General features: G+C 45.6%; 1 long non-coding RNA gene across 1 annotated transcript in view; it reads right to left on the minus strand.

Moving 5' to 3' along the window:
* Positions 1 to 1,566: 1,566 nt before the first annotated feature.
* The window catches only part of LOC148521947 (uncharacterized), a 38,437-nt gene continuing 23,900 nt past the window's right edge, over positions 1,567 to 16,103 (minus strand). Inside the window, exon 3 of the long non-coding RNA XR_015878788.1 lies at positions 1,567 to 1,679. This is a non-coding gene — a long non-coding RNA (uncharacterized LOC148521947). The remainder of the gene's footprint in view (positions 1,680 to 16,103) is intronic.

The raw sequence follows: 16,103 nt of genomic DNA on the forward strand, positions 1-16,103 counted from the left end.
AAAACCAAAACACGGCGCACATCCCTAATTATATGTATGTGCCTATGTGTGACCCTCCCTGACTGTATGTGTCTATGTGTGACCCTGCCTGTATGCATATATGTATGTATGTGTGTATGTGAGACCTGGGCATGTATGTATGTGTCTATGTGTAACCCTGCCTGTATGTATGTATGTATGTGTAGGTCTTATGCATACATAAGAGGTTATTGTAAGAGAACCTCACTTGCTTTTGTTAGTATTACATTAGCATGGGAATTTCCAATGGAACCTTGATTCTAATTAAATCTATCACTTGGCCTAGGGGTGCCGCAAAACAATTCTGAGACTGTAAGGCAGGTTTGCCGAGTTTCTCGCTGCCCCCTCCAGGAGGGGCAACCAGGTCGGCGCTACAAAAGATTTCCATCATTGTAAAGCTGGGGGCGGAACAACAATGATGCTATTCGTGCTGAATTGTATCATCGTACCCCTCCGGACCACCCACTTTCTTCAGGTAAGTATGGAGCGGTGTGGGGGGGAAGCGGGTAGTGTGGGGAGTGGTGGCCAGTCAGGAAGCCTTGCCTTCTCTTGTGTGGAGTCTGGGAGTGCCACCCGATTTTCAGGAACCTCCCAGCCAATTCGGGGTAGTCAGCAAGTATGCTGTAAGGATGCCATGAACCAAGAAAGTTTAGGAACCACTGGCTCATGATCTAGATGCCATCTAGAGAAATATACTGTAAGAGCGATTCTATGACAAGAAATTGGGATGTTATGTACAGATGTGTCCTCATTATTAACAGGTACTTACATAGCGCCAGCATATTCCGTTGCGCTTTACAATTGGGAACAAACAGTAATAAAACAAGACTGGGTAATGACAGACAGACAGAGGTAAGAGGGCCCTGCTCACAAGCTTATAAGCATACACCTATCCTTATTGGACACACGGTGCGACTTAGATACTCCAACATGGGTAGCGGTTCCCAAACTTGAGTATTTTAAAAATTTAGCATCTTATTCACATCATAGCCGCATATAAAGACACTTATAGGGGTTGATTTAATTAGCTGCAAATTACTCACAGCTATACACTGCACTTATGGTACCTCCGGACCCGCAAATTTGTATTCACAGCCCCATAGGGTTAGGGTGCCATTGGCAGCATTTCCACCCAGTTGCAACGCCAACTCGCCCTGCTTGTGGTTAATTGAATCACCCCCTTAGTGTCCTGGGCACTTAGGATTAGAATATTTGTTGCAAATTAATGAGTATAAAGTAGCAGATTAAACACAATGTTATGTGGCGTGAAACATGGTGCGGCTCACTCATATCGGTCCTCTGTCATTTGCCTTTTTACCATTTGCCAGGTTAGCGTCTGCAAACAGTCGCACACAGCATGTAATGCCAGCGCTTGTGTCCATGCTACACGTGTACTGTCATTTTGTCACATTAGCAATACAACTAAGATGCAGATTTGGCAAAATAGAATATAACAAAAATGCTGCTCAGTGAAATATGTGGTCCCCACCACATATACAGATATCAACACAATAATAACAAACCAAGCGCAAATTCTTTAGGGTACCAAACAGTCTTTATCAGATTCTGTGCATCTGGAATCTTCGTGGATCAATACCCACACTTCAAAGTCCACTCAGATAATGTCCACTTTTTAATGTCGTTCTTCTTCAATTTTCTTCCTCAAACAAGAAGAGAGAAACAGACCATGTGATAGATGTGAGTAGATATTAAAAAAATTGCAATATCTCCACTTACATCTAAGTTTCTGATGTCTGTCCTCCCTCAATTTATCTTCAGAATTTGGTCTATGTCCACAAATAAATCCTCTCCAATAAGCACAAGTATCCTCAAAAGCAATTTTAAAAGAAATATTCCATAGTGTAATTCTTAATAATTTATTTACACATAACAGACACAGACAAATGCCTACATACCGAATGGGGCTTATGACAAAGGCAGGGAAAAAATCATATAACCAATGTTCCTATAATCTGGATAAGGAGCACTTTGGATACAGGTTCCCACAAATGGCCTAAGTGATGATTCTGCAACTCAGAAAAGTAAATGTTTGCACATACTGTATTCAACCATGTTAAATTAGAAATACATTAAAATAAAACTATACTGTACATAGATTCCATTTCTATTCCATTTTTCATTAATTGAAAAAAAGATGTGCCATAGTTGTGTCTTGCACCCCTGCCCGCCCCCACCTGTGTCCATAGGCCCGACACTAAAATTACCTCCCCAGACAACTATTTATGTGTATAAACCCGCCCCAAGAGGCAATAACACTTTTGGTGGCATATCCCCACCCACCCTCACCTGTGGCGATATGCGATCGCCACTTTGATTACCCCCCACCCCTAATGCAGTGCGTGAGTCAGGGGGACTGATGATCAGTAGCTCTGAAACAGATTGTTGCTTTGTTCATTGAAAATGTATATATATTTTCATTAAAATGTGATTAGAAATAGTATAATATATATACAGTTTTGTTTATTTAAAACAAATCAAATGTAATGCATTTTTGCTTTTACTATTGAAACAGCTGTTAAACTTTTCTACATTGCGTACATCTGGGCACATGGGTGTAAATATGCTAATTATAGCTCAGTTTTTGGGTGCATATGCAGCCAATTAAGTAACAGCCTCATAATCCATATTACTATTAATATAAACAAACACAGGGCCTCATTTAACGAGTTTTATTACCAAAACCAGTGATACATTTCACAGTGTATAATAATGGTGCTCCAGCCAATCAGCTCCCAACTGTCAACTGTTAGAAAAATGACAGTCGGGAGCTGATTGGTTGGAGCACCATTTATCATACACAGTGACATTTATCACTCGTTTTGGTGATAAAACCCGTTAGTAAATGGAGGCCTTAATATGCACAGGAATGTCACAACCCATAAGGCTCTATTTATTATCATTACTTTTACAAAAATAAAGTGAAAAAGGGTGTTTTCACACCCTTTTCACATTATTTTAGTATCACCTAAAGTTACTAAAGGGCAATTGGAGTAGAATTCGTAAAATTCTACTCCAAGCCCTACGTATCACTTATTTTTAGTAATCAGATCGCATTTCCCATAATTGTAATGGGAAATGCAATCTATGTGCAAGTTACTAAAAATAAATTGTGAAAAAATAGCGGGGAAAGCCCTGTGATAATACCGCCACCTGGAGGTGGCGTTATCCAGGGTCTCCCCTGGTTACCGGACTCCTGCTCCACTTTAACAGGCAGAGCAGAGCCCGGACGCGGTCCCAGTAATGACACGTTACGTATTGTAACTTTATGTATGAATTTATGAAGATTCTGCAAATCAGAAAAGTAAATGTTTGCACATATTCAGCCGTGTTAAATTAGAAATACATTAAAATAAAACTATACTGTATATAGATTCAATTTATACATGTACTGTACACTAATTGTTATTATTGTTACTGTACAAGCAATACATTATTAACATGTAAACAGTAAGCATAGAGTTACAGTTTACATTTTATACTTTGATCATTACTATGGCAATCTTATGTGCAAAGTTATTGTATCTGTTAAAAGGAACAACAAAATGATCTGGGGCCTGATTCAAGATGTTTGTGAGCCAATTTTAGTATAGTGAAGTGGACTAAATAATTTTCCTATACATGTTTTATTTGTAAGTCAGTCTTTCTTCTTGCTAGTATTTAACTATTGTAATCTTGGTAACCTGATACAGCGCATTAAACAGAATACATCCTACCCTAGGTCATGTATCCGTGGTGTGTGTATTTGGGATTTTAAACTGTAGCCTCAAATGGGACAGGGCTGGGTGTGAATGATTACATAAAGCATGGTCTGTACAGCGCTGCGTAAATTGATTGACACTATATAAATAATATATGTTTAGTTGTTTCTGCTACATTAGAGAGGTGTTGGCAGTTTAACTGATGTTGAACAGTGAGTCTGTTTGTTGTAAGTATAATAAATGGTTTACTTCATGGGCACCAGTGGAATGTGTGCCTGATGTAAACTAAATGCTTATGCTACTTTTGCCAATCAGAATGCATCATAGGCTCTGCGTATGGGCAGACAAAGCACATTTTGTATGTAACCCACCCAAATCCGAGTCAAAAGAGCGGCGGCTCAGGTCTTCCCACCTGACTTGGATTCCACTTTGAGGCAAAATGTCATCCTCACAGCATCAGATTATCACAGGTTTTGGATTCTATATAAGGTGCCGCGTACGTGACTCGCCACCATTTCCTTGTCAGACACGCTGCTGTATGCTGCGCTTAACTCTACTGTATGTGCTGTGTCCAGACTCACAAGTGGCTGTGCTGCTTAGTGAAGCACGCTTCTGTATACTGTGCTGTACTCTGCTGTATAGGCTGTTGTCACAAGCCACCGCACTGCGAACGCAGGGCAAGACGAACGGCGAGCGATTATTCACTGAAACTCCTCCCATCTCCTGTCCACCATTCTGGGAGTATCTGGATTGGCTACTGCATTTCTTGGCTATTTCTTCCTGGTGCGAACACTGCTCCGATGCCGGTGATAGAGTTGTCATGTTTCCGGTTCTGGCATTGTCTCCTGTCTAGATTGTTATTTTGCCATTTGTGTCATCCAGGCGGCACAGTTCACATACCATCTACCTGCCGTTTGTGGCATCTAGGTGGCACGGACTGTACTCTGTGTCCAAGAGTGTGCAGTCCTGCGTTCGCTGCTTGTGTCAACTCGGCGGCACAGGCTGTACTCCAGCGTCCGCTGCTTGTGTCAACGCGGTGGCATAAGCCGCACTCCAGCGTCAGCTGCTTGTGTGAACACAGCAGCACAGGCCACACTCCAGCATCAGCCGCTTGTGTCAACGCGGCGGCATAAGCCGCACTCCAGCGTCAGCTGCTTGTGTGAACACAGCAGCACAGGCCACACTCCAGCATCAGCTGCTTGTGTCAACCCAGCGGCATAGGCTGCACTCCAGCGTCAGCTGCTTGTGTCAACCTGGCAGCAGAGACCGCACTCCTGCAAATGCTGCTTGTGTCAACCCAGCAGAACAGGTCGCACTCTAGCATATGCTGCTTATGTCAACTCGGTGGCACATGCCGCACTACTGTGTCCAAAGTACGCAACCCTGCGTATCAATGTCAGTGTGTCCCTCCTGTGGCACTAGTCCTCCATCTGCCGCATCTAGCCTAGTCATACCAGCCTTCAAGGCTTCTGCACGGCCTATAGGCCGCATCTCATCCTATGGCCCACAGGCACAGCTAGCCAAGGCACACCAGACCTCAAGGCTGCTGCACGGCCCACAAGCTGCATCTCATTCTACGGCCCACAGGCCGCATCTTATTCTACGGCCCACAGGCCACAGCTAGCCGAGGCATATCAGCCCTCAAGGCTGCTGCATGGCCCACAGGCCGCATCTTATCATATGGCCCACAGGCTGCATCTTATCAAGGCATACCACCCCTCAAAGCTGCTGCACGGCCCAAAGGCCACATCGTGTCTTACGGCCCACTGGCCCATTAAGCCAAGGGATATCAGCTCTCAAAGCTGCTTCACGGCCGCATCTAGCCAAGACATACCAGCCCTCAAGGCTGTTGCAGGACTAATACCCTCGAGAGCCACACCTGTGGCATAACATTATCACTGGCCATAGGACATACATTCTTAGGGTATTTTTGTGATCTCCAATTATAGAGCCTTCTCAGAATCCTGCTCAGATTCAGGCTCTGACGCAGAAAGTAAAAAAAGAACTTTCCCTTTGGGTTGAGGAAACTCGAGGTGCTTCTGTTCCTGCTGTATTAGAACTAAATCTGCCTGATCGGTTCTCGGGGGAACCGTAAAGATTTTTTGAATTTTAAAGAGAGCTGCAAGCTCTACTTTAGGCTCCGACCCAGGTCCTCGGGTTCTGCGGCCCAACAAGTAGGGATAATCATTTCTTTATTACAGGGAGACCCACAGATCTGGGCCTTCAGTTTTCCCTCCACTAGCACGGCACTTCAGACTGTGGACTATTTTTTTGCCGCATTGGGCCTACTCTACGATGACCCAGATAAAGCGGCTATGGCAGACGTGAGTCTTAGGTCCTTGAAACAAGAGAACAGAGCAGCCGAGGACTACTGTATGGAGTTCTGTAAATGGGCGGTCGATGCTGGCTGGAATGAATCGGCCTTACGAAGCCAGTTTTGTTGGGGATTGTCAGAGCAAATAAAGGATATTCAAGTCCAGTATCCTTCTTTGAGTTCTTTGGACGATCTCATGAATTTGACTATTAGCATCAACCATGACTCCGGGAGCGCCGAGTTGAAAAGAGTCTACCTTCTCTTCCTCCGCGATCTCCATTATGGATGACTCCAGCCGAGCCTGAGGACCCGATGCAATTGGAAGCGTTTCGTCTTCCGGCCGAAGAGAAACGTAGGAAGCTTTCCTTGAGTCTCTGCCTTTACTGTGGCAGTAAAGGACATGTAGCCCAGCTTTGTCCTGTTAAGTCGGGAAAAGGCATGGTCTAGATGAGCAGGGGTGGGTACATTTAGGCCTTGCATCCATCTCCCTGGAGAATTTTGTCCTTATTAACACAGTGATTAACTTATCCAATGCTCAAATCTCCGTTCCTGCATTTGTCGATAGTGGAGCGGCAGATAATTTTATGGACATGTCCGTTTTCAAGACCTTTATCCACTCCTGTGTCGGTTATCGGTCTAGACGGGACAAGTCTTTCCAAGCTTCCAGTTGTCTTCCGGACTCCTCTTCTGCAATTGTCCATTGGAGCTCTGCAACGGGAAGAACTGTCGTTCCACCTTCTTCAGTGTCCGCTGGCTACAGTTGGTTTAGGGTTACCGTGGTTGAAAAATCATAACCCCGTGATCCAGTTGCAAACTGGTGAAATTCTGGAGTGGGGGTCTACTTGCTTCTCCCGCTGTCTGACCCAACCTGTTCGTCTTGCGGCTGCCGTCTCATCCAAGTCTTCGTCAATTCCTGCTCGTCATTGTGACCTTGCCGAGGTTTTCTCCAAAAAAAGGGCTGATATTCTGCCACCTCACTGTGCTTTCGACTGCGCCATCGATTTGTTACCAGGTGCCAGGCTCTCTAAGGGCAGATTATATGCATTATCCATTCCGGAGGATAAAGCTATGCAGGAATATATTCAAGAGGCTCTGGATAAAGAATTTATTCATCCTTCTAAATCCCCAATTGGAGCAGGGTTTTTCTTTGTCCAGAAGTAGGAAGGATAACTTCGACCGTGCATTTACTTTTGTGGACCGATCAAGATCACAGTCAAGAATGCATATCTCTTGCCAATCATCTTCGTTCTCTTTGACCAACTATGTGAGGCTTCCAACTATTCGAAAATTGATCTCAGAGGCGCATATAACCTCATTCGCATCAGGGAAGGGGATGAGTGGAAGACGGAATTTAACACCCATTCGGGACACTTTGAAAATCTTGTTATGCCATTCAGCCTCTTCAACACCCCAGCGGTCTTTCAAGAATTCATTAATGAGGTGTTAAGGGCTTTTTTGGGAGTCTTTGCCGTGGTCTATTTAGATGACATCCTCATCTATTCTAGGTATGTGGAGGAACACCGTAGATATGTCAGGCAGATCTTGCAAAGATTACTGGATAACAACATATATACCAAACTGGAGAAATGCAGATTTGACGTGAAGGAGGCCTCATTCTTCGGCTACATTATTTCTTTGCTAGGTTTCTCCATGGCTCCTGGCAAGGTGAAGGCTATCCTGGACTGGGAACAACCCACGGCGCTGAAGGCCAGCCAGTGATTTTTGGGTTTCGCAAATTATCGCAGGTTTGTTGAATCTGTCTCCTCCATAGTCTCGCCCATCTTTGAATTAACAAAAAAGGGAGCTGAGGTCGCTAGTTGGTCATCTAGTGCCATTCAAGCCTTTAATACTCTGAAGGCGGCTTTTGTGTCTGCTCCGGCATCCCAATCCAGAGTTTCCTTTCATCATCGAGTTGGATGTGTCTGAGATTGGAGTGGGCGCTATCCTTTCACAGAAGGACGTCAAAGATGGCAAGCTTCATCCATGTGCTTTCTTCTCATGAAAATTCGATTTGGTGGAGAAGAACTATGATGTTGGCAACTGGGAGCTTGTGGCTATTAAATGGGCCTTTGAGGATGGAGGCATTGGTTAGAGGGGGCTAACCATGTAGTGACGGTTCTCATGGATCAAAAAAATCTAGTCTACATTGAAAACAGCCAAGATGTTGAATGCGAGGCAGGCTCGCTGGGCCCTATTCTTCACCCGGTTCAATTATGTGATCTCATTCCTACCTGGGTCTAAGAATATATAGGCGGATGCCCTGTCTCGAAGCTTCTCCCTCAGTTATCCTCCAAGTGCCTCAGAAGAGACCATCATTCCGGCTTCCAGGATCCATTTTGCTGTGACCAGGACCCTGGCAGATTCTCTCAGGGCTTGTCAGACTGAAGCCCCTCCTGAAAACCGTCAAGTGTGCTCTTTGTCCTTGAGAGACTTTGTAAAGCTGTGTTGAAGGATTTTCACTCTTCTAAGGTAGTGGGTCATCCAGGCATTAATAGAACTTTGGAACTTCGGTCTCGCTCTGTTTGGTCGCGTCCATGTCTCGAGACACTCGTAAGTTTGTTTTGGCGTGGGATGTCTGTTCTAAAAATAAGACTCTTTGGACTACTCCTTCAGGTCTACTGTGTCCTCATATTGCTATGGACTTTGTCGTTGACCTCCCTGTGTCTTCCCGTTGTTCTGTCATCTGGACTATCGTGGACCGGTTCTCTAAAATTATGCATTTTGTTCCCCTTGTCAAGTTACCATCTGCTAAAGAATTGTCAGCATTACTTTTACAGCATGTCTTCAGGCTTCATGGGCTCCCACCAGACATCATCTCGGATCGTAGGATGCAATTTGTTACCCGGTTTTGGAGATGCTCCTGTGCTGATCTGGGTATCAATGTGAGCTTATCCTTGGGCTATCATCCACAGTCCAACGGTCAGACAGAGCAGGTCAATCAGTCCCTAGAACAGTACCTCCGTTATTTCGGGTTCCACTTCTGCCCTTTGCCGAATTTGCATATAACAACTCCTGCCATTCTGCTTCCTCCAGCCTTCTTTTTGCTGTAATTTTGGGACACACCCTAGGAGTAATTCCTTTGAATCCTCGACAATTAGAACTCCATCATCTTCTTCCATTTCAAGGTTACGGTCAGTCTGGAGGAAGGTGCACCATTCTCTCCTTCAAGCATCTGATCGGTCCAAGGTGTGGTCTGATAAGTGTCGTAGGCCCTGTAATTTCAAAGTGGGAGACTTTGTCTGGCTGTCCACCAGAAACATTAATCTACGCCAAAGGTCACAAAAGCTGGGCCCTAAATTCATTGGCCCATTTCGAACCATCGCATAAGTCAATCCCGTGGCCTTTTGGCTGAAATTACCAAGTACCCTTAGGATCAACAATACTTTTCATTTTTCCCTACTGAAGCCGGTGTTCTTTTCCTCTAGATTCACTCATAGGGGTTCAGTCAGGCCTCCACCAGTGCTCGTCCAGGGGCGCCAGGAGTTTTTGGTGGAGAAGATCCTTGACTCCAGAATTTCTCGAGGATTTCTGCAGTTTCTTGTCCACTGGAAGGGATATGGACCGGAGGAGCGTTCCTGGGTGCTGGAAAGGTCTTTGCATGCTCCTTCCCTGAGAAGAACATTCTTTGAGAACTTTCCAGACAAACTTGGGTCTAGGGTTTCTTAACCCCTCATCAAGGGGGGGTACTGTCGCAAGCCACCGCACTGTGAACGCAGGGCAAGACGAACGGCGAGTGAGTATTCGCTGAAACTCCTCTTATCTCCTGTCCATCATTCCGAGAGTATATGGATTGGCTCCTGCATCTATTTTTTCCTGGTGCGAACGCTGCTCCGATGCCGGTGATAGAGTTTTCATGTTTCCAGTTCTGCAATTGTCTCCTGTGATCCAGTCGAGCTCCAGTTCTCCTGTCTAGATTGTTATTCTGCCATTTGTGACATCCAGGCGGCACAGTTCACATACCATCTACCTGCCGTTTGTGTCATCTAGACGGCACGGACTGCACTCTGTGTCCAAGAGTGTCAACCCGGCGGCACAAGCTGTACTCCAGCGTCCGCTGCTTGTGTCAAGCCGGCGGCATAGGCTGCACTCCTGCAAACGCTGCTTGTGTCAACCCGGAGGCACAGGTCACACTCTAGTGTATGCTGCTTGTGTCAACCCTGCGTACGCCTGTGTCCCTCCTGTGGCACTAGTCCTCCATCTGCCACATTTAGCCTAGTCATACCAGGCTGCTGCATGGCCCCTAGGCCACAGCTAGTCAAGTCACACCAGCCCTCAAGGCTGCTGCACAGCCCACATCTCATTCTTCGGCCCACAGGCCACTGCTAGCCAAGGCATACCAGCCCTCAAGGTTGCTGCATGGCCCAAAGGCCGCATCGTTTCTTACGGCCCACTGGCCCATCAAGCCAAGGCATATCAGCTCTCAAAGCTGCTTCACGGCTGCAACTAGCCAAGACATACCAGCCCTCAAGGCTGTTGCAGGGCTAATACCCTCAAAAGTCACACCCGTAGCATAACAGCTGTGTCCACACTCACAAGTGGCTGTGCTGCTTAGTCAATGTGTATATGCTGTGCTGTACTCTGCTGTGTTGGCTGTGCTGTGTCCATCAGTAAGACATTCACGTGCATATGTAAGCTCTGTGACTCCACGCAATTTGAATAGAGCTGCGCCTGTGACATCAATAAATAAAAAAATTAATTAAATAATTGTATTGTTTGTACTATTTGGTGCGCTTTGTTTTATTCATGTGCATAATCCATATATAAGCCCTGTGGCTCCAGTCCATGCAAGAATAGAGCTGTGCCATCAAAAAAATAAATAATTGTATTGTTTGACATCAATAAATAAAAAAATAAATTAAATAATTGTATTGTTTGTACTGTTTGGTGCGCTTTGTTTTGTTCACGTGCATAATCCATATATAAGCCCTGTCGCTCCAATCCATGCAAGAATAGAGCTGTGCAACCAAAAAAATAAATAATTGTATTGTTTGTACTGTTTGGTGTGCTTTGTTCACATGCATATATAAGGCAAGCTGTGTGGCTCCAGTCCACGCAGAATAGAGCTGCGCCATAAAACTTTTTATTTAAAATAATTGTACTGTTTGGTGCGCTTTGGTCACGTGCATATATAAGCCCTGTAGCTTCAGTTCACGCAGGAATAGAGCTGCGCCATCAAAAAAAATAAATTAAATAATCGTATTGTTTGTACTGCTTGGTGTGCTTAGTTTTGTTCACATGCATAATTCATATAGAGGTTGAGTTTCCCATGTCCAAAATGCTTGGGACCAGGGGTATTTTGGATATCGGAGTATTCCGTATTTTGGAATAATTGCATACCATATTGAAATGTCTTAGGAATAGGGCCCAAATCTAAACACAGAATGCATTTATGATTCATATACACCTTATACACACAGCCTGAAGGTCATTTTATACACTATTTTCAATAATTTTGTGGCTCAAACAAAGTTTGTGTAGATACATGAAATTAATTTTTATGTCATATACACCTTACACACACAGCCTATAGGTCATTTTATACTTTATTTTTAATAATGTTGTGCCTTAAACAAAGTTTGTGTACATTGAACCATCAAAAATCAAAGGTTTCACTATCTCAGTCTTGCCAAAAATATTCCGTATTTCGGAATATTCCGTATTTCTGAATATTTTCATATGGGATACTCAACCTGTATATGCTTTGTGGCTCCAGTCCATGCAGGAATAGAGCTGCACCATAAAAAATTAATAATTGTATCGTTTGTACTGTTTGGTACACTTTGTTCATGTGCATATATAAGCCCTGTGGATCCAGTCCACGCAGGAATACAGCTGTGACATAAAAAAAAATGAATTCTTCAACGCCATCTACTAAAGCTGATGCTCAAGGGCATAGAGCACTGGTCGGGGAACAGGGGTAAATCATCCCAAATGGGGTAAAAATGAAATTCCTGGGGGTAATGGACGGACAGCCCGGGCATGCATATTAATCATTGCATGCCCGGCTGTCCGTCCATTACCCCCAGGAATGGAGGTCACTGGCGCCAGTGTCCACCAGCCCGGCGCCTTCCATGCAGCAGGTGCCCGGCGCCTTTCATGCAGCGCCGCGTTAGCTGGAGGCTGGAGTTCTCTTCTGAACTTCAGCTTCTGGCTCTCCCCATGCGCACTATGGGAGAGACGTCATGACGTTTCTCCCATAGTCCCGAGGAGCAGCCAGGCGGACAGGATGGCGGTGGATGCAGGTGCGGGGATTAAGGTAAGTGTTTTTTTTTTCTTTGTACAAGCGACACTACAGGGGCACTATAAGGGGGCACTACTAAAGGGCCATTATATGGGGGCACTGTTACAGGGGCATTATATGGGGGCACTGCTACAGGGGTATTATATGGGGGCACTGCTACAGGGTCCCTATATGGGGGCACTACTATAGGGGCCCTATATGGGGGCACTACTACAGGGGCTTTATATGGGGGCACTACTACAGGGGCCTTATATGGGGGCACTACTACAGGGGCATAACTATGGGGGCACTACTACAGGGGCATAACTATGGGGGCACTACTACAGGGGCATAACTATGGCGGCACTACTACAGGGGCATAGCTATGGGGGCACTACTATAGGGGCATAACTATGGGGGCACTACTATATGATTTTCTTCCCTTCAAATCAAGGGGGTAACGTCGGCGTATCTACATATATTTTGGGGTAACAGGTAAAAAAGTTCCCTGACCCCTGGCATAGAGGGTCTTAGTCAGGCCAACTAAAATAAAAAAAAACAATATACAATGCTAAAAAAAAACACAAAAACACATCTAATAAAGGGAAAGTGTGGTGCAGAAAAACATAATATTGCCAACATATCATTCACCACACGTGAGTGGCAAAGAAAGACTGAGTGCTGAAGTGCTGCCTGCTGGAATGTATATTAGCAGCTCTGCATCCAGGTGAGAAGGAGCCAGGTGCATCGCTACTATTATACATTGCAGTGGACGGTAGACGTTCAGTGGTGGCAGCAGCGGCGCATATACGGGTGGATTGTAGCATTCCCAGAAAGCTGTTTATGTTGGGAAATCGTGTTCTCTATGTTAAAACACTTAAATCTCACATAGGGATCTCATTTCCCTTTCTACATCCCATATTGTGCTCTCCTTCCCCATCTCAAACTATGCTCCACTTCCCCCATCCACAGCTCACACAGTGCTACCCTTCCCCCATCTACAACCCACCCAGTGCTCCCCTTTCCCTATCCACATCCCACACAGGGCTCCCTCCTCTTCCCCTAGCCACATCATCTCACTGCACTTAACTTACTTCCATACAAGTTAGTTACTCACTTTCATAGCAGTTCTCCCCTACTGCGGCTGTGCTGCCCTGCTGCCACTGACTGCTGAGCACTGGTAGATAGGGGGCAGGGCTGCTTGCTGATGACACCTCAGACCACTGGCTGAGAGATCCAAGGAGTCATCAGACAGCCCCGCCCTCATCCCAGTGCTGGGGTCATCGGTCGCAGGTGCTGGCCAGTTCCCCTAGCTGGTAATCAAAGGGCAAGGTCCAAGCACAGTATCAGTGGTGGTTCTAGGGACACCAGTGAGGGGTCTGCAGTTGCGCTCTCAGGCCGCAGCGCCCCAGGCAATAGGCCTGCTTGCCTGCCCTAGAACCGCCACTGCCTGTTATGTCATTTGCAGCAAACTCATGAAAATGTTTTGACAACATCAGAAACTAGCATTAAAAAAATAACAACAAGCGGTCCAGCATCAGCTAGCTCTCTTCTCTCAAGTTCAACTAGATCCCAGCACCTGCAATTTCTACCACCAACACCTTCATCCTCAACAGTAATGAGCGGAGGTTGTCCTGCATCCAATTTGTTAAGGTTAGGCAACTCCTCCCTTAACGAGGATTCCTCAGAAGAATCCTTCAGCGCTAGGCCTGCTCTTCATCCCAGAAGACTAGTATTTTAAAACAACAACTGACTTTGAAACAATCCGTTGCAAGAGGAAGAAAGTATGACAGCTCTCACCCAGTCACACAGCGGATCACTGATGTCATCACTGCTCTGCTGGTATTAGATCTGCATCCAATATTCTTCATTTATGCAGTGGGTTTCACACAGTTAATTGCGGCCCTGTGTCCCCGGTACCAAATTCCATCTCGCTTCCATTTTACCCGAAAAGCCATTCCTCGGCTGTACCAGGACGTTAAAAAAACCATAATTATTGGCCTACAATGTACCCACTGCAGGGCCGGATTAACAATGGGGCGGGTGGAGCTACAGCTCCAGGCCACCCCATGAAAATAGGCCCACAGGACCAACTGCAGTGCAGGTAGTGGTGACAGGAAAAAAACTATTTCCTGTCACCACCCCAGCATTCCGAAGCCCTGTCCTTCCTATCTAACCTAACGGCCACCGGAATCATTGCTCATTATACCCTGTCTCCTGCCGCCCGAAGCCCCGCCTACTGAGTCAACTCTGCTCAAAACTCCTCCCCCAGACTGTCCAAGACTCTGCCTTCAGACAGCCCTGATTAGCGCTAAGCCCCGCCCCTAATTCGCGCTAGGCTCCGCCCCCAAAGCTCTATTTCTGGGATGACTGAAACTGAGCACACGGATCTTCTAAAGTTCCACCCACTCACCCCTCCATCAGTACTGCAGCCGGGCACTAACCAGAGGTGGGTGTAATGCTGGCATCTGTATATGTGTGTGTGAGTGTTGCCACAACACAAGCATGACCCCTGCTGACAGCTCCCTCCTTAAACTCCCCCATACAGTAAAATGTCCTGCAAAGAGAGCTGTGAGAAATAAAACCTGCAATGCCATAAAAAAACAATTGAAATCATTGAGACAGGTAACCCCAAACACACAAGCTTTTCCATCACAATTATGTACAGTTCAGGAAAGTAAAAATATTTTTTATTCTCGTTTTGTTTGTGCACCAATATGTATTTTATTTCACTGATTTTAGATATTAAAGATAATAGAATATTGTTCCTAATTGGAGGCGCACCATAATTTTTCTTTGCCTTGTGCGCCATTAACTGTTGATATGCCTCTGTATGTGACATCACATAGGTACCACCACTCTCTGAAGCAGCTGTGCCCGACCAGTGAGCACAGCCACTGATCTGTCAAGGTGGCCCGGCTGGGTGACTGATACTCCCTTGCTGGCTGCTTGGCCTCTGCTGATTGAACAGGCCCACAGTGTTGTTATCTGCTGGCTGCTACTAACGATGATCACTGCACTGGTATGCAGGCACTGACAAGATTTTAATGTTATATATATATATATATATATATATATATATATATATATATATATCAAACAAAAGACCTGATTCAGACCCAATCGCTAAGCTGCGGACGCTCGCAAAAGGGGCCTGGTATGCAAACCAAGTGATTGCTCTTTGCGGTGTAAGGATGCCTCTATATCTTAGTGAGCGATGGCAGTGAACGTACGCAGGACTATAAAACCTCCCACCTGTCACTCGCTGCACATGTCATCTCCAGGAAGTGTGTGTTTAATTGGGAACATCGAGGGCCATCGGAGCTGCTCGCAGCGCTTGAGGTAGACCATACCCTCCCGCAAGCACTGCGAGCAATTCAGGATAAAAAACAACCAAGTGACGTGTACAATGATGCTACTTTGCTAATTATGCACACCCATTAAACTCCGTTTTGGCACCCAGACACGCCTGCATTTGCACATCCACACCCCCGTTCACAATCGCCTTCCCCTGTTACCACCCACAAATGGCGCAATCTGTCACTCAAAGTAGCGGCCAGGCTGTGTAGAATGAGCGCTCATTTCCCGATCGCTAAGACTGGCTTGCACATGCGCATTGCAAACCATACGCATGCGCAGATGTGCGATTATCGGCAAGAACGAGCGAGCGCAGCTTATCGATCGGTTCTGAATGAGCTTCAAAGAACGAAGGCGCAGGCACTTAAATATAACAATGCCAGTGAAATAAATAACTCAAAATACAAAGATAGCGTCACACAGGACTGAGGCTTTATTTGTCCAGAGTGTTAAAAAAAACAACAAGTATTTTCTG

Source organism: Taudactylus pleione, unplaced genomic scaffold (assembly GCF_031769625.1).
Source record: "Taudactylus pleione unplaced genomic scaffold, aTauple2 ptg000154l, whole genome shotgun sequence".
Classification (NCBI taxonomy): Eukaryota; Metazoa; Chordata; class Amphibia; order Anura; family Myobatrachidae; genus Taudactylus; species Taudactylus pleione.